This window comes from Sander lucioperca, chromosome 17, assembly GCF_008315115.2.
Source record: "Sander lucioperca isolate FBNREF2018 chromosome 17, SLUC_FBN_1.2, whole genome shotgun sequence".
Taxonomy (NCBI): Eukaryota; Metazoa; Chordata; class Actinopteri; order Perciformes; family Percidae; genus Sander; species Sander lucioperca.
Genome location: NC_050189.1, coordinates 23,157,220 through 23,179,143, shown reverse-complemented (window position 1 = coordinate 23,179,143; position 21,924 = coordinate 23,157,220). Strand labels below are relative to the sequence as shown.

Sequence of the window (21,924 nt, the reverse complement as noted above, 5' to 3'; positions counted from 1 at the left end):
CTCTCTCTGTTTCCTTCCAGGACAGAACATGGTTTTACTATCTGGAATGTGATTCACAGGATTTGTGAGAACACTCAAGAATCACAATCCGTCTCACACCAAGGTATTGTACAGTTTTATCACCATTTCTGACAGCATCAATACCAACCTGAAAATGTCTCATTGCATGTCATGAATACACAACAGATCCCCAACACAGCACAGTAATAAAGAGCATTCATGTGGGCCAATTGGGCTTTCTCTTGGTGTGCAATAGGATGTTATGAAAATGATTCATGATAGGTGCTCATCTTCATATGCAAATCTGTGGGACAGCACTGGTAAGCCTTTAATTTCTGCTGCCAGCGACAAGGAGAGCGTTTTTGGTCGGTAACCATACTGAGCATGTTTGGATTTCATTCCCTGATGCAAATGATGTTTTCAGTGTAATCATGCAAAAGCGCAGCTGGCTTTCATTTCTCTACCCGTTGAGTCTCTTGCTCTTTGCACGCCCCCCCTCCCCTATTCCCCCCATCCATCCCATAACCACCAAAACCTTCATGCACAGAGCTTTTCCTCCTCTCCCTGTCTGTTGCTCATTGTTTTCTGTTGTCTTCTATAAACCTGTTTGCTCTCTGTTTCTGTACTTACCTTCTTTCCTATTCCTCGCTCACTTGTCATGCCAGCTGAAGCCCTCCTCCTCTTCTTGTCCCGTCGATACACACACACACACACAATTTCCTCCACCAACCCTCTCCATACTGAATGGAGCCACTAGCCTCGGTGCCTCCTGTGGTGAGTCTGGATTGAATTCAACTAGGGAGATTGTTTGCCGTCCAGAGTTTACTGGTGGGCTCTGTGGATGATAGGTTTGCCTGCCACCGCCCCCCTTCACACACACACACACACACACACACACACAAACACAAACCCCGACACACACAAACATACCCTGCTACATCCATCTAACCAGTTTCCCTTTCATCTAACTCAATACAGCCACTCCTCCTTTCATAACAACTAACTTGCGGCAATGCAGATATTTTTGTGCATACAATGTTTACATTGCTTTTCGAGCCCCTGTGGATGTTATTTTACGACATTGTATTCAACAAGATCAAGGCATAAAAATGTGCACTGTGGGAGAATGTGTCATATCACCTTTTTGATAAGGCCTCAGAGGCTTATATTCTCCATATGATGGGATAGGAGATTTCAGAGGAGAATAATTGGGAACTACATTTGAGCTCAACTCAACTACCCACATATTCCACGATAATCCCATTTTTAAAATTAATTTCACAGTTCGCTAACATATCTGGCACAAAAGAAATGACAGTAAATGTTGCTGACATAGGAGTAATGGTCACATTAATTGCAAGGTGAAAATAGATTTGTGCTATCATTTGAATAACATTGGGAGCAGCAGGCGATAGTTACGCGTGGCGCTGGCTTTTGCTTTTTAGTTATGAAGTGTAAATCTGGTACAGGGATAATAGACTTGGTCTCTGTTCTGTGTAGAAACACTTCTCAGTGACTTGTCCTGCAACCTGCTGTTTTCCTCCAGATGGCACGCTGTGTGGCTGTGTACTGGTGCTTCTCAGAAATCAGATACTGTATTAGTGCTGAAAGATGTCAAATGAATTAAAAGCTGGGTATCGCTTTGATGATAAATATCCTAATACACCCTGACGTGGAATTACAACCTTCATTTGATGCACCTTCTTTTGCCTAATTTGTGGTCACTTTGGATTAAGTCTAATCTACTTCAGGGGGATCGGTTTGGGCTAAGGAAGGCAAAAATCCTGGATTTACAAGCACAATGTGATGTAATGATTCTGCAGATTACAAGGTTAGGCGGTAAGAGAATTCTGGAATTAATATGTGAAGGATATTTTTTTTTTTTGAATATTCAGGAACATGTTCAACCACCAAACTTTGCATACCCAACATGGTTGCCCATAGTATCAGCCATTCTAGTTAGTTTGACCATAATGGCCCGTGATGACATTAGCCCCCGCCAAGTTTTGGTTCTGTTATCTTAAAGCCCTGCAGTTTGTTTTCACAGTGTGATCCTGCCCGGACTTCTCCAAATGATGCAAAACAGGTAATTTGAATGGAAAAGGAGTGAAATCCTTTTGGCCGATGTCAGCAGTGTTCTTGAATTTGAATCTCAGCCAGAGGTGGTTGACTTTTCACGTCTTTGTTGTTGTTGTGTCCTGTTACCTGGGCAACTACTGTCAGCAGCAAAGCAGCCGGGCTCAAAGATACTGGACAGAGCATCGAAACCCTCTAAATTACCAACTTCTTTAAAATGCACACATTGATGTAGTGCGTAGCTGATAATGGCAAATTAGTTGACCCTCCGTGCAATTTTTTGTTGTCTTGACAACTGCTGGAAATATATCTGCTCAGACACATTCATGGTCATTTCGTCCCAACAGGCGGAGACTTCATGTGAGAATACTCCTGCTGCTGCTGCATTAAAATGTCTCTTAGTCATCTCATCTTCACTAGTGTTTTTCCATTCACCTATTTTTATGGCCGTTTTGAAGTATCGCATTAGAAAAGCTGAATGGAAACGGCAAACAGAGGACTTTCACCCTGGAAATACGTGTTCCTTGGGAGTGTTTTAACCACGATCTTTTTCCTAAACTTTACTAATCGTTTTGGTGCCTTAACTTAACTGTCGTCGCCGCATAACGCTCACTTTTTGTCGCCTAAACTTAACTGTAATGTCCGCCAAAACGACCGGCAGCTTATCGAGTAACTCAACTATCAACTGCCGATGATACAACAGAGTTCTGTAGCCGGCGTCACGGCTTCTGAATTCTTCTGCTCCTCCAGTAGCCATGGCTGTCTCTATCAACTAGGGCTGGGCAATATATCGATATTATATCGACATATGAGGCTAGATATCGTTTTACATTTTGGATATCCTAATATCGTGATATGACACATGTGTTGTCTTTTCCTGGTTTTAAAGGCTGCATTACAGTGAAGTGAGGTCATTTTCTGGACTTACCGGACTTACTTATTTTTTTATAATTTGCCATGGTATCCACATATTGGTGATTATTTATCAAAACTCTTACTGTGTAAATATTTGTGAAAGCACCAATAGTGAACCCTTCAATATCGACATTGATGTATTTGGTCAAAAATATCGTGATATTTGATTTTCTCCATATCGCCCAGCTATGCCCCCGCGTGCGTGCGTGTGCGTGAAGGATATATTGGGAGAGAGAAAAACTACAAGGTGTTACAAAAGTATTTTTCCAAAGATCACTCCACTACACCAACGTTAAAGAAATAGTTCCATATTTTAAATGAGAAGATCTACCACTTTCATACCAGTGCGTTTAAGTTAGAGACAAAGTTCAGTTAGTTTAGCTTAGCAGGGCTCTGTCCAAAGCTAACAAAATCTATCTACCAGCACCCTTAAAACCTCACTAATAAATGTGATGTGATAAGTGTAAAATTGACTATGTACAGGGGGGTTCTATCAATCTATCCTTGACGCACACACACACACACACACACACACACACACACACACACACACGTGCACAAACCCAGATTGTTATTGCCTGTCACAACCCACCTCCTCAGTCCCAGAGGGCTATGCAGGTGAACACTTCACGCGTATTGATTGGTAGAGGTGAGTCCCTTTCACAATGGTTTGCCCCTCTAAGTGTGACAGAGAACAGTAAATTTGGATGGAGCAATTTCGGTATGAGAGGGGTTACTGGGTTGTTATCACAAGTGTCTTGTCATGTGACCTTCTGCTCTCCTGATACCTGCCCCGACAGTTGGGTATCTTAATAAAACAACACCCTTGATAGAGAACTCACACAGCAGTTCAGCGGTCTCTCTCCATCATCTTCTGTCAACCTTTCCTCTCCTTCTCTTCCCACTTTGTCTTTCTGTCGCCCTCCCCTCCTCACCGTGGCCATTTATGCTAATGTAAACGAACAGGACGATCTGTTGATGACTATTAGATTCAAGCGCTGCTTGCACCTCTGGGGCTACGCTGATATCATCTGACATGACAGAAGAATCCAAAGCAACAATGGTACTAATTTGAAAGACACCAATTTTATTTGAGCTCCAAGGCATTGGGTTTGCGATATGGTAAGTGGATACTCAAGTCAGTCTTCACAGCCACATGCTGATTTAGTGGAAGCTGTTCAAATGTATCCAGTCCAAAGAGATGGCCACCACCTTGAAGAGTTTTTCCTCTTTGGTTTTTGTAAAACTGAGTCTCTCTTGAACTTCGGCTGCACCCTGTCCAGAGCTTCAGCTCCAGCAAGGTGTGCGACTCTAATCAGCTCTGTTTGATGTGCGGAGGCAGCAGGCTTTACGGAGGAGCCAAGATCTCTTAGGACATTAAGGGTAGAGGAGCGGGAGAAGAGGAAGAGATTACTGCTGGTCTTTTTATAGAGGATCACTCCATCTTGTCCTTTTTAGCTCAGTCATTACTTCTCGCTTCCCCCCGGACAGTGATTCTCTCTTTCTGTCTCTCACCGAGACCAAAGTCACTTCCGTCACTTTGGCGAGGAGCCTGTCTGGCTATCAGTTAACCAAATATGATTCCACAGCCGTCAGAAGAGGCTTGTGTGGTCAGAGCGACTCTAGTTCTGGCAGGTATGGAAAAAAATTGGCCCAGGAGAGGAAACGGAGACAGATGAATAGTAATTGCACATGCTTTTCTTTGTTGGCAGTGGAGGCTGTGAAAGCCCATGGCGTGTCTTTTCTTCACTTTATTCCACAAATTCCCTCCATTTCCTCCCTTTGGCTAGTACCTGTGAAATCAGACATCCCTCTGTGCCCGTCAAAAAATAACCAACACTCTGCCACTCTGCAACTGGCTGTCAGGGGAGTTCACCACCTGACAACCAGCGTAGATGCTGAGGTAATCAGAAGTTGTCAAACGTTAAGTGTCCTCTGCTATGACTGCGAGCGTGCTTTGTGTTTGCCTCTCCAACGTCACAGCTTGGGCAATAGTGTAGGTGTACTAATGGCCTCTTTATCAACATGGATCATTAAATAATGCCCTGCGGCTGCAAATTTGGCAACAAAATTGTTGTTAGGCAGAGGGAAATGGAGACACAGATAGATAATAGGTTCTTGTTGTCACTGCCAGCCTACTAGCCAACCCAGTCGTGTGATGGAGCACTTTCACAGCTTTCATGACCTCTTATGATTATACATCATTTTCAAGTACATCGGCCGCTGTTCCTTTTACATATTCCCAAGTGGTTTATGAAAATTTAATTTGCATATTTGCTCTCCATATGCATGGCCTGCTCCTTAGCCCCTCTGAGGGGAAGCGCCCGTCTTGTAAAAACACAACCAGAGAAATTATTGATTTGCATCTGTTTATCTGGGATGAAGCAGAGCACCTCCCTGCTGTCAGCCCTGCGGTCTGCGTGTCAGGATCCCAAAGGTGCCATCACACCCGTCTGTCCTTTTTACGGTGGATCTAAACCGTGGACAGGGGCTGCAATCTGTTTCCGCCCTCCCTTGGATTTTATTTACAGCCCCAGCTTGGCAATAAAGCCCACAATTTATGGCTTAGTTTTTAATTAGAAATAATGTCTTGTAGAGTTTAAGTGATGGATGGTTTAATCAATATATAGACTGTGGCTGGCCCTATGATGAACGTTGCTATTGACAGCGTGCAGAGTAGCCTAACTTAACACTTCACGTCTTTCAAAGAAATATGTAGTGTTTAGTTTGGTGATGGAAGCTGTGCACTGCCCCTTTCTGTGCCTCTCTTCATTCTTTCTCTTTCCATTTTACTGTCATTTGCTACTCTGTCAACACTTTTTCCAAACGGGCAATGTTTCCTCCAGGATGAATGAACCTCCCTTGTCACACTGTATTTAGGCAATTATTTTACCTCAGTGAAACCCTATTGTGTTGTGTGCCACATTTGCTCAGGTTTAAATAGAATAAGAGCTGAAGGTGGGGTCTGGTGAATGGAATCTGACAAGCTGGGAGAAATGCTATCCTCAAATAGGTAGGAGATTTTGTTTTAATGGGTAAAGCAATTTCTTTTTTTTTCTCGGGTTTAGAGAAAAGTGAGCAGAACGGATTTTCAAGTAGAATAATTAAATAGGAATCAAGTCAATGGGATTTGTTTCCTGGCGCTGTGGATGATTGCGTAATATACACTGGGGATGAAATTATGGCACTTGACAACTGAAGTTCAATTGTGTCACTTGTGACTTATTGTGAAGTGCTCAAACAGGACTATGCTTGACTCAGTGTAGCTTTTCATTTACCTGACAATACCAAACACGCAGTTTTTACATTCTCTGTCGCAACATGAAAGATTTAATTTTGTCGCAGACAAATTTTCAACACAGATTGGTTGTAGAAAAGTAGGACTGTTGCTGGGCAGATTTTGTCATGCGTTAAATGAGCTATACGATTACAAATCAGATTACAATTTCTTTGATTTGTTGATTGATCAGTTAGTCTTTAAAACGTCTTCGATTTCCTACAAAAAGTACTTCAGAAGATTAAACAGGAAATATGGCATTTTTGCTAGATACCTGACTTAAACGAATAGTCGATTTTCAAAATGGTTGCAGAATGATTTTCACGTAGTCCACTAATGTTTCAGTTCTGATTTTACATTTTAAAGTCCCAATGGGGAGTTTTCTTTTTACTTTGGTGAGTCCTAGTGATAGTGTCAAGATAATGCACTAAGAATGAACTAACAATATGTGGTTTCCAAAGCATACTACATAGCAAGGGTACTATTTTTTAAATATCCAATCCAAAGTTAATAAAGTTGAAAATTAGAAACTCCAGAAACAAAGACAGAAGGTGAATCACGTTTAGGTCATTGAATATTTCTGTCCGTCCTTCACTGTCACAAATGAATAGCTGAAACATGATGCTGCTGCTCCCATACATACCACCTACCTTAAAGAGATAACTAATAGACAGGATAATCTTATCCATATGCGCACACACACACACACACACACACACACACACACACACACACACACACACACACGCAGACTAACACACACCAACATAGTATCACCTGTCCTCTAAGACCAACCATAATACATTTCTTTCTCATTGATTAGTGTTGCATTCACTGCCCAGTGCAGGTAAAGGCCTTGATAATGACTTTGTGCTTTGTTTTCATGGTCTCTGGAATAACCATGAATGACATGGATCCCATGCTATGTAGCTTGTCTAATCCCTCTGGTCAATGGTTAATTGTTCTGCGGTGATTCAAAGCATCCGGGTTCTGTCGCAACTGACCGCACTCCTGTAGATCTTGACCTGGGTATGTTCCGCGCCCCCCCCCCCAAGCCTCATTTCCACTTTTTTTTCCCTCCATTCCCTCATTTCGCTGGCATGTCTTAGCTTATCTGCCTCCTTTGTGCAACATAAGCTTGTAGATAAGCACTATATTGGGCCGGGTTACTCATGTCTGTCTTGTTCATTCATCAGAATCCTCTAATTCCCCCCCGAAACCTATTTGCCAGACTGCAGGTGGCCCGTGTTGTAGCAGAGGGCATACCTGATCTCTCCTAAGCAAACATAGACATTTAGTCACCGCTGCTCCTTTTGTATTCCCTACGAATGCTGGTAATGCCCCAATATGTATGTGCACTGCAAGTGTACACATGACTAATCTCAGAGACGGGGCAAAAACATGCCACTGATTGGTACGCAGCTTTAGCTGAGATTAGCCATGAAGACGGGAATTATTCATTTGTTGTATTTGCCCCTTCTTTATTCCTGGTTGACAGATAGGTGGCACACAAAAAAAACAGAAACCTACCAGGATCTTTAACAGTGGTTACCCATAAGCCCTAAAGTCCACAGGTGTTTCCAGTTGCCTCTTAAATGCCTCAAGCAGGCTTTAGGTCGTTTTTTTTTTTTTTTAAAGCATGACCCAGTTCTTGCAATTCCATGACACACTGTACAGTAACTGTGTTAGAGGAGGGTTTGTTGGGAATGAGCGGTTACAAACCTGAGTAAGAGTAATACCCTGGGACTTCATCTGGTCCTATTCGCCAGTCAGGGTCACTGCCGACCATGATCTCTGTTCTGGGAAGTTAATTAGGAATTAGAACATGGCATGACCCTCAGGATGTTCTCCAAAGTTAGAATAATGAACACCTGGAAATGGCGAGGAGCAAGAGTGGGGGGGGGGGCGAAATCATTTGGCTTGTGCACAAGTCATTCCATTAAGACTTTTGAACTCCTATGGCCTTTATAATTACACAGCAGATTTTTTTTCTCCATTTCTTTGTCTCATTTTTTTTCATTCATTTTGAACGATTTAAGTGCATGAGGTAGTGTTCTCTAGCTGGATAAATTGGATTTCTATTCAACATGTGATCTGTGGTATAACACAGTTAGAGATACACTGATGTGTATTAAACTCAGATTAGAATGAATACAATCTTACCCAGTACCAATGAAATCAGTTGCAAACCAATATTACTCTATTCACATTAATTTGATTGCTGTAATATAAGAATGTATGTTCGCCTGATTTATTAGCACCATTCCTTAATTTTATTAAATAGATAATCGAGTAGCCTATTGAAAGAAATGCACAAATATATACAGTGTATATATATATATATATATATATATATATATATATATATATATATATAATATATGGTTTACTGTAGACCGTGAAAAAGCATTTTTGTTATTATTTCTTGTTATTTGAAATATGTGTGACCGAAATGAAGTCAAGGTAGAAATATGATTTAAGAACAGTATGACTGGGGGATAATGCAAATAAAGGAACAGAAACTATATTTTGCAACAATACACCCTGTTGTCTATGTTGTTTGGGTAGTCTTGAGCATAGCCTAACTGTGAATTCCTATTGAAATCTGTGTTGTCTGGTTCCATTTGTATTGTTAAAACAAAAGTGTGCTGTTTGTGTATTCAGAGAGGAATGCAGCACAGGTGGAGCGTGGGTTTCTGCGGCTAAAAATACAGACCCTAAAAATTACATATACATGCTTTCTTTAAAAACAAAATCCAATTGAACCTATAATTCTCATATTGCTTTTGTGGTGCAGCTGGTGCGTTCATGTGGGCCGACACCGATTTTAACATTCTCCCTGTGTATAAGGCTTAGTTTTGCTCCCGTCTGCCATATCATAATCACTTGGCCTGATGCCTTGATTTGAATTGGTGAATTGTTACACCCTGAGTAGGTTGAGTGTGATACATCTGCTCACAGGCCACATTATTTTATCAACTGCATTTGCAGGTCACAGTGCAGTGCAGAAGGTGGTGTTTTTCCCCCTCCGTCTGTGCTGGCAGTGAGTACGCCACAGTACACACATTCCCTAGATGCAGTCTGGCAGACCTAGTGAATCATCTTCCCGTCACAGGTGGGGGAAATACAACAGCGGGATTGGCAGTCCAAAGGTGGCGTCTAGCCCACGGTTGAGTGAGGTGTTTGGCTTGTTTCCGCTGGAAATGAGAGTGTCATATTTTGCAGGAGAGGGAAAGTAACAGTTTTTTATTTTGCTCTACCCAGAAAGAGTGGTCAGTGATACTGTAGATTTTAAAGAAAAGGTTATTATTATATTCCAATTTCCAAATACATGCATCATCAGTCTGCATATTTGTTGGTACAAATCTCAGCCCTTGTTTGTTTTTCATGTTTGGACTTGCATTTCTCCCATTGTGACTGTGCTTCTAGCACTCTGTGTGTGTTTGAGAGGCTGTTTCATCTGAGCTCTTGCAGGAAGGTGGTTGTGAGGGCCGTTGATCAAAGGCAGAATCCTCGGGGCCAACAAGGGCCCAGCGCGAGCAGCAGATGTTTCCCGTCTCTGTTAGCGTCTCAGTTAGAACTATCCTTATTTAACCAGCTCTGGTTAATGGCCCCAGCCGGTGTCAAATACACCGGATCGCTTTTCTCTCTCTTTTGTATGCGGAACATGGGACAGAACGCGAAATGCCAGGGATATCTTTTTCCTCTGTGACACTCATTGTGCTCCACGGTGAATTTCTGGCCAGAAAAATCCCTTTCACAGTAATTGGGTGTGAATGAAACACTTGCGCTTGCCTATTGTCTAATGTATTGTCGCATTCAGGCCAGTGGTTAAACAAGCCAAGAGAGAAAACAGAAAAGGGTGGAGAATAACTGGGTGGGAGGGGGGGGTTGTAGGAAGTGTTGTGCAAAGTGAAAGGGATCAAGGGAAGACAGTATAAAAAGAACAGTGTGTGCGAAAAATGAATTTCAGTGTTGTAGCTTGCAGAAAATGAGGCAAGCAAAGAAAATATGAACTGCAAAAACAAAGAAGAAGCACTTTTCAGGAAGAGCAAGGCAACAGAAATGGTTTGCAGTGTGTGAGAATAAAGACAATTTGCAAACTAGGGACTGGAATACAAAGTGGACAAGCAGACTTTGGTTTAGGAGAAACAGCAGCTTAGAAGTTCTTCATATGGCATACATGAGATTGATTGAGAGATTCGGTGGGCCTAATTGTGCTGTACCATCTGCCCAAGTTACAGAACCTGCCAGGCATGTGACAGTTTCCAACAGGCTCACTGACGAGCAGATGTGTGCATGAGTGAGTTCGCTCTTCAGTGTGTGTGGTGTGTGTATATTTAAGCATGTCGGCCTCTCTTTACTTTATGATCACATCTTCTTTTTTGGAGAATTAAGATAAGAATTCCTGTCTTGAATTACAGAGAAATGACAAATGCACAGGTCTTTTTTTATATAATTGAATCCCCCTATGTGTGGCACTTTCTTGTGTACTTTATTATTTGTAGGATCCATCAGTGATGTTTAAGTGTTCATTTTTGCTGACAGTATTGCTATTGATATAACATTCTGACAAATGTCGTAGGCACGGAATAAATTTCCATAAGTCAACAATTTCTCCCCCTCACTTTCACAATGAAACAGATTGCCAGTGAAATTAAACAAGGAAGCTAACGAAATGCTCTCCACAAAACATGCATACTATTTCATCCAGTAAATTCCTTTGGTATTCAACGAGGGAATGTTTTCTGACCAAAAGTGCAGTCATCACAGGTATTAACTGAGAACCCACAGGGAATTCTGTATTTGTTAAATCAATTAGTCCACTGAGATTTGTCATTTTAAAGCAATAGGTTGACATTTTGGGAATTACGCTTATTGGCTTTCTTGCTGGGAGTTAGATGAGAAGATTGATACCACTCTCAGAAATGACAGTGCTATCAATCTTCTCTGCAACAAAGCAAATAATACATTTCCCAAATGTTGAACTATTCCTTTAAGAATATTTTTCTTTTTCTTTGTGGAGGATATTTGACCCCCCAAAAAAAGCCATACACCCAATACCTGCCCATTCCCAAATACAACAATATGGTTGGTGGTACTGAAATATCAAAGCACAAGAAAGTGTTTTTATTCATGTACAATACGTCATTCTGAGATATTTAGTTTGAGTGACTTACTGAAACAAAACACAGGGTTAAATCTCTGCAATGTTGCTAAAAAATATAAAAATAAAATAAGGTAATTGCATTTGCATATCAAACACCAACAACTATCCTTCTGCTGCTTTGTCCATGCCAGGGGTTTGATTTGGCTTTAGTATTTCCTCATACTGTCTGATTGAAGAACATTTTAGCCATCAAAGCGTCTCATATTATCAGTATTAGTAATATAATGAATTCATTATAAAGGCCTTAATATAGAAATTGGTATTGGCTTTTATGTACATAAAACATGACATGTTTCAGTGTCCAGTTTATTTCATTAAAGCCAAATGTTCAGCAATCAGTTCATGGCTTTTGAAAAATACAATTTCCAAGATTACTATTCATTGCGACTTATAAAATCCATCTGAACTCTGTTGTCCCCAGTGTGAACATTTAACAGCCTTATTCATTGAGTTATCAAGCCGCAGTATCTCCAGCAAAAATAAAATTACATGGAATCCTTGTAAATGTCCAACAGCGATCCAAGCCACTAAACATGACAATAATGTAATGGATTGTTAATTTACATGCCAGGCTAGGGATTTCACTGGTGCAAATCCTGCAGATGATGTTAACAATATGACAGCTAGAGCAGTTGTGGTTTAAGATGTTGAAAAGAGGCTGTTCAACTGCAGAACAGTTTACATTTGAGACACATACAGAAAGGAAAAAGAAAGGAAAAGGAATCCAAAGTTATGTCCAACGTTGACATATTTTTGTCTTTCATTATGTTCTGCAGCCCTGTGTCCTTTCCTTGATTTGGCCACAGATGACAGGGGACGTTGGCATGTGTTTCATATTCTGCATACTCATATCCCCAAGTCCCTCTAGTAATTATTATTCAGTAGATGCACTGTTTGGCACAAGGACAAAAGTTTGCATAATTTATGCAAGGCCGTCATCAATTTTTGAAAAATGGCCCCGGCCTTTTCTTGTGCTTTTATCTAAATAGATGTTCTTCAGCCTGGACATAAAACGGCCGCAAGGAACAGAGAAAATTTTATTTATATCTTTACCTAAACTTTGAACCAATGCAGACTTCAGAGAGTATATTAGGGTTATGTCCAGCTCATTTATTTTACTTATTTTACTTGTTCTCCTGAGCCTGCTCTGCTCTCCCATTAATAGTATATGAAACATTTAATAAGTGATACTTTATAAGGCATAAAGGCTCTGCTTCCTAAAGAAGTCAACTTTTCAGATAAAGTATTTGGAGATGGGCTGGGTATGATAACATGCAGCTCACTTCCTCTGGATGTGTCCCTGAGGGCTCTCACCTGAGGAGTTATTTCCAGCATAGTGCTCACAAGAGGAGGTCCTCTGAGAAAAAGAAAAGGGACTTTGTTATTCCACATCCCAAGAGAAAGTGCTCTATATTTACTTTAATAAAGAAGATGACGATGTAAATAAACTCCATTTATTGTGAGCCTCTTCTCCTCTTGTCCATAAATCCCACTTTTCATCCTTTTTGTCTCTAATCCTGGTTGTAAATATTATCTAACTGCATTGTCAACTGGTTTGGATTTCAGTAGTCAATGGCTTGGACATTGTAATCCATCCGTCTTGCCAGACCATTGAAGGGATGTATTTTTTTCTGGCTCTTTTGTTTAATGTCCTATAAAGACGGAAAATTGGCATTTGTCCTTAAATTTCTAAATACTGTAGGCTATGTTTAGTGGACTGGAGACCATTATCCAGAATTCTGGAGGTAAATAACAAGATTATATAATAAGCTTTTTGGCTCCTCTGCTTGTTCTTTCAGTCTCTGGTGATGATTATAAAAGGGAACATAAAATAGTGTTTCTCTGTTCTGTTCCTTCATCTGCTACATGGAATTCCAATCTCCAAAAATGTGATTGTTATATTTTCCGTATATTGACATTTTTGAGCTAGCTTTTTGAATCTATGTTTAAAAAAAAAACAATAGTTCCATTAGCTGTATTTGGATAAACCACATCGTGACAGGATCATTATTTCTCATCGTATTTGACATTTAATCAATCTTGCTGGCGGAACCCTTATTGCAACTATCTGCCCATAATTTTTATTTGTGCAACAAAAAAATCATGATATACTGTATTGTTGCTGCACATTTCAGTAATAATTTAAAGACACTTTAAACGGGCTATATTTCCATGCGGACCGAGCTCATCAGTTCACATTACTTTTCTCTCCATTCAGACGTAGCATTTCCATTTAAACCTGCTGTTTGCATCTGTGGAACCAATCAATAACCCAGCAGAGTGTGTTATTTGCATGGTAACTGATGTGGAGATGACAAAAAAAAGCTTTGGAAGAACAGCAATTTTGGGGAGAATAAATAAAAGAAGAATTCAGTGACTGTGCTTATAACCGCTTGACTCTGCACACAGGAGTTGAGGACAACGATACAGAAATATTTAGAAAATGGCCCGCTAGTAGTGTTTTTTCCCAATCGCTTTTTTTTTTCTGAAGGAAAACAGATCGATATGCCTCACTTGGTTAGGGGACTCTTGGGATATATTACTTGTCCGTGACAAGAAGCTCCAAAACCAGGACTATTGCCAAGATTTCAAGGATTCAAGAGAAATTTGTGTCTCACTTCATAACATGCCCGCCAGAGCTGTGTGAATTTGAATACATACATATTGACAAAGAATAATATTTGTTCACGGACAGACTTTTCTGATATCCCACTTACTCTATGCCATCTATTGTGATGTAAGATTTGAGTTTGACCATTTATCACAGCATAAAGGAGACAGTGATGGAGGACGCTGAATACTGAACTGTATTTCTTAGTGAGTTTCACTTCAGGATAAACAATAATATCAGCGCTATATTCTTACACAGTGTAAAAGCAGGGATGAGCCAATGTTTTAACTTTTGCTGCAATATTTAGGAGGACGACACTTTAAGATACTGAAAGCAATAGCTTGGGGATATGTTTCTGATGAGTATTTCCTTTGTCAGCTACCAGAGACAGCTTGAGTTTATCCTTTTGTCCATCACTTTACAGACAACACTGCTGAAAGTGGATATGAAGCCATATGGCACTCTGAACCCTCAAACTACAGTCGTCTAACTGCTAAGTGCTTCATTTTTCACACTTGCATGAGGTCCGTTGTATTTATAATTTATTTAGCAGAAGGTTAAGCTTCACATGGTAAACAGAACAGTATATGCATATTTAGGCAATTTAACACCCACAAACTACGACGCCTTGTCTCTCCTAATACTACATTTTCATTTTTTCCCCCCGCTGTTTGAAGATGTGACCCAGGATATGTTGCCCTATTAGAAAGCAATAACGGATAAATTGCTTTGCAGAAGTATAATAACGGAGTGCTGTGAAAGACTGCAGGCGCTAAATAATTTCATTTTCAATCGTTCAAATATGACACATATTATATATTAAAATTCAAAAGCCAGTGTTTTTTTTGTTTTTTGTTTTTCCTGACCTGCAGGGTATTTCTGTGTTTATTTATTGGGAAATATCTGCAAGTCTGACTCAATGCTCAGACTTTATCCGTCAATACATTTGCACTGAGTCGAGGTATGCGCTTAACACTTGTTTCCTGTCATGCACAAGCTCCATATGAACACAGATGTGCATTCATGCTTCTCACACTCAATTTAGCATGAAACATGAGCCAACTTTCAGACCTCGGACTAATGACTGTTGCTCTGCTGTTTAATGTGCAGGCCCTGCTGTTGATTTGATGTGGTGTGATGTGCATGTGCTCCATGTGAACGAAGACATACTATGACTTTGGCATGTATGTCTTGTGTGATTTGATTACAGCTGCACTGTGCTGACATACTTCTGGAGTAGTCAGTTGATGATCCATGTAGAAGTGGCTAATAAAGAAACAGAATGATATATAATAATAATATAGCTAGTTGATCCTAGTATTATTAGTATGATAAGGAAAATGTAACATTTGACTGTTCCTTGCCTGTAACCCCACACGCTAATGTAGCTAATAATAACGTGCTCCTTGGCAGTAACTTGGTTACTACTGTAGGTAGAATGCTAGTTAGCCGAGCATGTTAATGATCGCAGCCGACATTAGATAAACACGCCATTTAATCTGTTCCTTATGCTTTTGTGGTTTTGGTTTTGAAAGAGCTAGAAAAAACATTTATATTCAAAATATTACTTACTACAGCCCCATGTACACAGCTAAAAAAAAATCGGTCACGGCTGCTAAAGCTATGATTGGACATAGAATTGCTGTTAGGATGAGATGTGTTGTTAAGGAGGACTTAGAGCATGTTGACTGTGTGCATTGATTCAGGTTTATGCATATATATATATATACGGTGTGTGTGTATATATATATATATATATATATATATATATATATATACGGTGTGTATATATATATATATATATATATACGGTGTATATCACTGACATAATAAGTACTATTTACATAATACTAAAAACAAGACACATCACATACAGCATCTGTGTCAAAATACCTGAACCAGCAGCATAACATTTAAGCAAATTTTAATAAAAACGGTCATAAAATTGTAATCACTTTAGTCCACTAAATCTGAATGGATGCTTACAGTGCACATTTTTGTGCATTAACAGTCTTTAGCTCGCCGTATTCCCAAGCTCACACACACTGCTTCGTCTCCATCAAGTCATTTGAATTTTTTTTAGGGATCGTCAAAGAAACTGTCAGCATCAGCTTGTATGGAGGAAATCACTCAAATGTACTGAGTTATTGGGGCCATTTGCGGCGAGCGTTAGTGCATGGATACAGGCTTGGATCGCTGAGGTATGCTTCAATCTGAAAAATGATTTGCAGAGTCAGACTGAACAGAGGACATTTCTCCATGTCACTTCACTAAACATGTGGCCTTTCCATCGTGTTGACAGGTCCCTGCATTTGACAGAATGTCTGCTGGGAAAGTTGTGGAAATATCTTGTGTGCTGTTGTCCTCACCAAAACTAAATTAAAGCTATGTGGTATTTAATGGCAGTGCTGAAAAATACTGTATCAAAGTAAGAAAAGACATATCAGTGGGAAAGGCCAATGAAATGTTACTGGTTTGAATCTGGCTGTACATAGTGCTTGACATTGTCCTTTGATATCACATCTGCTTTATTGTTCAGTTTTTAGTTAAAGTAAAGTCATAGAATTGCAATCCTTATAATGTTCGCATTACGGCTAAAGCACAGTGCTTGTTTACTGTGGGAATAGACATATACAGGGAATGGTTTTTGGCTGATGTCTGATTTAGCTCTGGGCATTATGTGAGGTCAAAGCAGATGCCGCTTATATGCAGATAAGGCTGCAGCAACTGAAGCAGAAACGATTGGAATTCACGCCCGTGGGCTTTTTCTTTACACATTTTAGACAACAGAAAACGGGAGCACAGCAGTACATGTTGCCATCATCAATCACCTCAGAGACTCAGTCACTGTGATGTGTCAAAAAGGATGAAAGGCATGATTCTCAATGATAGGGCTGTTAAAAATGCAGGCTCGCGAGTAGATGGCATTAGTGTATGTTGTGGTTGGAGGTGCCAGAGCAGAACCAGCGGGGAAACTCATCTCACATGTTTACATACACGTAGGAATCCAGGTTATTAAGGGAAACCAGGCATGGAGACAGGAAATCAGAGAACATTTTTACTTTAATGATTACAAGCACATGGTCAGCAATTCGATTTCTCTCAGACCCAATACCATATATTTTCTATTTTCAGCTGCAGATTAATACACATCTGGTGCTGTAGTGAGAATTGACGGCAGCAGAATGGTGAATGTGGGTCAGACTCAAAAAAACTATGATGCCATGTTCATCATAATGAAGGAACATTTCACCTAGTGCAATGTTAATAGTTTTTTGATCAACAATGGAGCTCTATGGCACAGATGAATAAGATATCAGGCTTTTGCTACATAGACAATACTTGTTAGTAGGATCACATTATTGTTGATTTTGTTCTTATGAGATCTTTTTTAACAATAAGACCGACATTCTTTTTATTATTTTACTGACTAACAAAGCACAGATGTATTTTTAAAATATGGGACAACATTTTTGCATTTAAAGTTTTTGCATGTATGACCCTTAATGGGAATCTTTGCGGTGAATTATAGATACCTGCACAGAATCTCTGAAGTAAAATAGGCCCACTGATATATACAGTATATACCTAGACAAGACTATACCATTTTAATTTTTAAATTGATGTGAGTCAGGTCTATGATTCACACAAATTTAACTCTCCCCATTGGCTGCATCACATTACTAATTTTTCAATCTCAGTTTGGGAGTATCCATCAAATTTGATGAAGCCTCTCAAACTCAAGATGGTAACAGGTTTTTAGAGGGAAGGCAGCCCCTGTACTGGGAGTGCTAAGTCATCTGTTAATCAGAGACGACCATAATTATGCTAGTTGTGAGGCATTTTTCTCATTTCTCAATTTGTATGCCAAGAGTTGCCTAACTATATCCATTCTGAAATGACATGAGCATTGTGGTGTTGGCCGCTGTTGCAATATTTCCACCCCTCCCGATGGACATATTGGGTAATAAATATGAGATCCACCAGTACTGTCTCGCACAGATGATGTTATTAGACTTGCCAGCCTGAGGCATCAGCTGTGTGTATTGGACGTCTGTCAAAGCACAAACCTCCCTTCCCCCCACTTCAGACTCCCCCCTGTGCTGAAACCAACTGGTCCAGGAATTGCATGCCAGACTCATGTAGAGTCCCAGAGACCCCGCTTTGCTCCGTGTCCAAGTCAAAAGAAAGAGTCTGGCATTGAAATAGACTCCCCTGCACTCATGATATAGAAGTAAAAAAAAAAATCCTTTGCCTTGGCCAGCTTCATTGGGGAATCAGGGTGGGGTGGATTGCAAAGTGTTAGTGTGGGTAGGATAGTTTCAGAGTTTGCTTTAAAGGTGGTCCCCCACACACTCCTGGTGGCCTGTTGTGCAGGTTGAATAACATTCCAGCATTGGATTGATACAAAAATGAAATGAGGAGAATGAAAAGAGAAAGGATGGAGGGGTGGAAAGTCTCCTTCAGTGGAGCTTTGGGCACCCCACTGTAAGTATAGGATCAAGGTGGCTGACAGGACTCCCCAGAAATGGAGTCTGTAGTTCTGTCTGAGAGGGTGTAAGGTTTTGGATTAAAGAGTATCATCAGCACTGTAAAAAGAGCCACTGTGAGATTGGCATCAGTGTCAAAATGATTTAACACGCCACGACTCAGTACTTAACCCTAAGACTTTCTAAATTTACAAGAAATGGGAATGCATTATGGCATCAAATTTTTTGTCCCAGATTATTTTTTTAAATGCAGGGTAGGTTAAACAAGACTAAAAGTCTACATCCACAGTAGCAGCTGTGAGTCATAAAGGTGCTTGAAGCTTAATGCTAACATAAACGTGCTAACATGCACATATCATAATAGGGATGCTAGCATGCTGATGTTTAGTGAGTGTTATATTAACCACGTTCACCATCTCACTTTAGTTCAATTTGCTAGCATGTTAATGTTTGCTAGTTAGCACCAAGCACAAAGTACAGCTGAGGCTGATAGGAATGCCATTCATTTTGCAGGTATTTGGTCACAAACCAAAATGTTGTCAAGCTTAAGATTTTGACCTGATGAGATTCACCCTCATGAATTGTCTGTGGCAAATGTCATTGTAACCCATCATACTATTGTTGAGATATTTCAGTCTGGACCAAACACTGTCATCCCCAGAGCCAAACTACTAGATCACAATAGAGAAGTGTATCCATTAATCTAATCTGTCTGCATAGACACTATAAAGATTGTTAATTGGGTTCCAAAAAATCCATGACTTTGGCATAAAGAAACTAGCTGGATGACTTCTCTTTAAAACCTTATGGGTCATCTTTTGGCCATATTAAATACAGGTTGTTCCCAGAGACCTCCCAGCATTGATACACTCAATATTGATTGGGAAAAGGCCAATACCATCAACTGAGCATCTTTAGTTATCCCGTCGGTATAAACGGGAGGCAATTTCATTAAAAAGACTGTGGTCCAAGTGGGTCTGCGAAATTTCCACATATTCGGGGTGCTGTACTCTGAAGAGTCAAAAGCATTTACTGACTTCCTCGCTTTTATCCGCTCTGTGGAGAGGGCAGAATGGTGTGTGTGGCCGTAGCATAAATGGACAAATAACATTTCACCAGAGTGCATTTAGGACTTGAACCTGGGTCACAAGTTGTGATGATTCTACGCTTTGTCAATTAAAGTGTGTTTTAGAGCAATGGAGAAAGAAGAAGAAAGTGCAGGAGGTTGGGGATGTAAGATATTTTGATAGAGCAACTCTGTATTTGTCATAGAGTAAGTGTATGCACTTGCTCTGTTTTCCACAGTGTATCCCAGCTGCCAACAAACACAATATTACATTCTCTACAGAGGATCTGGGTGCAAACCCTATTATTATGCTTTCCAGTCCAATCAATTGTTGGGCCGTTCAGGTCCAAATATCCAAACCTTTTATTTGAATTTGTATTGTCCATTTTTAATTATTGGATCAAAGGCTCTTTCTCTAACAGACTGCCCAATGCACCAGTCTGTAGCAGTCCAATGTATGTGTACATGTGTGTAAGCCCCAATCGCAGCACTGTAAAATCTATGGTTTACAGTCTGTTCTTGTACTTTGACTTTCGCTAACTATCCCCCACCATTATGTGGCTGCATCACCCTGGAAGACCTCCGCTTTCAGATTTAGAAAGGTTGCCTGCTGAGTCCAACCCAGACACATTCAACTGCTCAGCCAAGAGACACAGGGCAAGGTCAGTGGATTTGGTGTGTGTTTTCACACCACTACCCAAAGTGTGTCCGCGTGCATCAAAACACAAAGGCACACACAGGTCAGAGAGTGTCCTCTCCTCCCACAGTGTACTGCAGGTACTCTCCATACATGCTCTGATTTGACACGTTACACATCTAACTAATTTGCCTCCCCCTTCACGCTCACACACAAAGCGGATAGAACAACCATCGATGGCATCAACATGGCATCAATGTGATTCTCTCTTTGTGGTCCCCAATTCACTTCATTAAATCCCTTGTGTTTGCAGATTTGTACTTCAAAGTAAGTCGTTAACGATTTAATTAGAATTAGTCAGCATCTAGTGAAATTAAACCAGTACATCCTAAATGGCTTTTTTTTGTAAATAGCTCAGCATGAGCGTCCATGCTGCTGAGTCTATTACACAAGGACAACATTAGTTGGAGTTTATGCAATGCTGCTGCAAACCTCATGTCTCACTTTTTCTTCTGTGTTCACTTACAGTGAATATACAGTAATGTACGTAGTGGGCTGTACGAAAAAAGTATATCAAGAAGAAGAATAAAAAGCTTGCTTAAAATTCAGTAGACCTTTAGATTAAAGTTGATATACTGTAACCCCGGGGGCCCCGGCTATCTCATCAAGTTTTAGAACTCGTGGTAAGACCAGGCACCTCAACACCAGCTGTGATTTGTCAGACCTGAGAGTATTTGCTTCCACAAGAGAGGAAAGAACTGCTCTCTTCGTCCGAAAACATGCCCCATGAGGATGTTTGCCCAGACCAATCAGACTTTCATCAAACTCCATTCTATACTAGTCTGAGTGAGGGCTGAGGGACTCCACAGGCCGCAAGCTCTCCACACTTCTTCCATACGTTACTCGGCAGGCACTTCTTCCCTGTGGCTTGGAAAAACAAAATGCCCAATTATAGATGATTATCTTTGAGCATTCTGTGATAAGTTGGACTCAGAAGACAGGAGGAAGATGTGTTGGCAACTAGGGTGCCGTCTCGGGGCGACCTGAACCATAATGATTCGGAAATGGTTCATAGGCTCTTGGCTGGGCTGGCAGCTGTTACCAGTGTACTCTTAAGTTGTTTCTTTTCTCAGCTGTCTGCATGGGTTGACTGTGAGGTGTGTAAATATCAACAACAATAGACCATTTTACCTATATTTCTCTGAATACCTTGTAGTAGTATCCACATTCTCCCTCTGCTTGTGAACTTTTGAACATTGTGTGTTTTTTAAAGTCAGCCCTTGAGCAAGCCAACAGGCATTCACAGGTTTATTCTTGCTCGCTAATCGATCACTCCAAAGCTAGGTCACTGAGGTCTTAACAAGACAAGCTCTCTCACATTTCAGCAAGCATTTTCTAAAAATCTGCTAGACAACACAAAAGGAGCCTACAAAGCAATTCACCGCGATGACCCTTGACCCTTGTGTCAACTATGTTTGGACAATTCCTTACCTTTTAAACACCAGGTGAATAAGAATGTCTGTCTGTCTGAACAAGGAAATGGATGATATTTGACCATAAAGAACAAGTGGTTGGAGTGTTTGCGCTGTTTTTCTCCTACATTTCCCATCCTTTTAATGTTATTGAGTCTTTTACATTGATGTGCTACATTTAAAGGCTTTTGTAAGTCAGTTTAGTCTAGT

The 21,924-nt window shown here is 40.4% G+C and overlaps 1 protein-coding gene across 28 annotated transcripts in view; it reads left to right on the top strand.

The window, feature by feature from the left end:
- The window catches only part of LOC116039897 (adhesion G protein-coupled receptor L3), a 219,730-nt gene that overhangs the window by 30,721 nt on the left and 167,085 nt on the right, over positions 1 to 21,924 (top strand). For 26 of the 28 annotated variants that reach the window (XM_035993765.1, XM_035993764.1, XM_035993763.1 and 23 more), the window contains exon 2: positions 21 to 103. The exons of 1 other annotated variant lie outside the window; for it this stretch is intronic. The gene's annotated coding sequence lies outside the window, so the exon portion shown is untranslated. Of the gene's footprint in view, positions 1 to 20; positions 104 to 16,132; positions 16,251 to 21,924 lie in introns of all 28 variants that reach the window. One more of the 28 variants, XM_035993760.1, reaches the window with a different exon arrangement.